Here is a 1,364-nt window from a genome sequence, read left to right on the forward strand (position 1 = left end):
CGCTTGACTTCGGAGTTCTGATGGGATCCGGTGCATTAGTGCTGGTATGATCGCATCCGTCACGTACTGCGCGCAAAATGTACTTGACCCTCTTTCTCTGCGCAACTTCTCTCGCTTAGCGGTTTAGCGGTTTAAAAGGATAGTACCCTTAGCGAGCGGTCCAGCGGTTTAAAAGAAAGATTAAAAAGAGGGTGGGGGATGCAACACGAGGACTTCCCAGGGGGTCACCCATCCTAGTACTACTCTCGCCCAAGCACGCTTGACTTCGGAGTTCTGATGGGATCCGGTGCATTAGTGCTGGTATGATCGCATCCGTCACGTACTGCGCGCAAAATGTACTTGACCCTCTCTCTCCGCGCAACTTCTCTCGCTTAGCGGTTTAGCGGTTTAAAAGGATAGTACCCTTAGCGAGCGGTCCAGCGGTTTAAAAGAAAGATTAAAAAGAGGGTGGGGGATGCAACACGAGGACTTCCCAGGGGGTCACCCATCCTAGTACTACTCTCGCCCAAGCACGCTTAACTTCGGAGTTCTGATGGGATCCGGTGCATTAGTGCTGGTATGATCGCATCCGTCACGTACTGCGCGCAAAATGTACTTGACCCTCTCTCTCCGCGCAACTTCTCTCGCTTAGCGGTTTAGCGGTTTAAAAGGATAGTACCCTTAGCGAGCGGTCCAGCGGTTTAAAAGAAAGATTAAAAAGAGGGTGGGGGATGCAACACGAGGACTTCCCAGGGGGTCACCCATCCTAGTACTACTCTCGCCCAAGCACGCTTGACTTCGGAGTTCTGATGGGATCCGGTGCATTAGTGCTGGTATGATCGCATCCGTCACGTACTGCGCGCAAAATGTACTTGACCCTCTCTCTCCGCGCAACTTCTCTCGCTTAGCGGTTTAGCGGTTTAAAAGGATAGTACCCTTAGCGAGCGGTCCAGCGGTTTAAAAGAAAGATTAAAAAGAGGGTGGGGGATGCAACACGAGGACTTCCCAGGGGGTCACCCATCCTAGTACTACTCTCGCCCAAGCACGCTTAACTTCGGAGTTCTGATGGGATCCGGTGCATTAGTGCTGGTATGATCGCATCCGTCACGTACTGCGCGCAAAATGTACTTGACCCTCTCTCTCCGCGCAACTTCTCTCGCTTAGCGGTTTAGCGGTTTAAAAGGATAGTACCCTTAGCGAGCGGTCCAGCGGTTTAAAAGAAAGATTAAAAAGAGGGTCGGGGATGCAACACGAGGACTTCCCAGGGGGTCACCCATCCTAGTACTAATCTCGCCCAAGCACGCTTGACTTCGGAGTTCTGATGGGATCCGGTGCATTAGTGCTGGTATGATCGCATCCATCACGTACTGCGCGCAAAATGTACT

At 51.9% G+C, this 1,364-nt stretch overlaps 5 non-coding genes across 5 annotated transcripts; all 5 read right to left on the minus strand.

Annotated features, from left to right (window-relative positions):
* Positions 1–195: 195 nt before the first annotated feature.
* LOC116008140 lies at positions 196–314 on the minus strand. The gene has a single exon (XR_004095539.1). It is a non-coding gene; the product is annotated as a 5S ribosomal RNA (ribosomal RNA).
* Positions 315–451: 137 nt separating this feature from the next.
* Positions 452–570, minus strand: LOC116009276. The gene has a single exon (XR_004096549.1). It is a non-coding gene; the product is annotated as a 5S ribosomal RNA (ribosomal RNA).
* Positions 571–707: 137 nt separating this feature from the next.
* On the minus strand, positions 708–826 carry LOC116008141. Its single transcript, XR_004095540.1, has one exon. It is a non-coding gene; the product is annotated as a 5S ribosomal RNA (ribosomal RNA).
* A 137-nt stretch (positions 827–963) lies between these two features.
* Positions 964–1,082, minus strand: LOC116009277. The gene has a single exon (XR_004096550.1). It is a non-coding gene; the product is annotated as a 5S ribosomal RNA (ribosomal RNA).
* A 137-nt stretch (positions 1,083–1,219) lies between these two features.
* Positions 1,220–1,338, minus strand: LOC116008189. Its single transcript, XR_004095587.1, has one exon. It is a non-coding gene; the product is annotated as a 5S ribosomal RNA (ribosomal RNA).
* Between the last annotated feature and the right edge of the window lie 26 nt (positions 1,339–1,364).

Source organism: Ipomoea triloba, chromosome 16 (genome assembly GCF_003576645.1).
Source record: "Ipomoea triloba cultivar NCNSP0323 chromosome 16, ASM357664v1".
NCBI classification, from domain to species: Eukaryota; Viridiplantae; Streptophyta; class Magnoliopsida; order Solanales; family Convolvulaceae; genus Ipomoea; species Ipomoea triloba.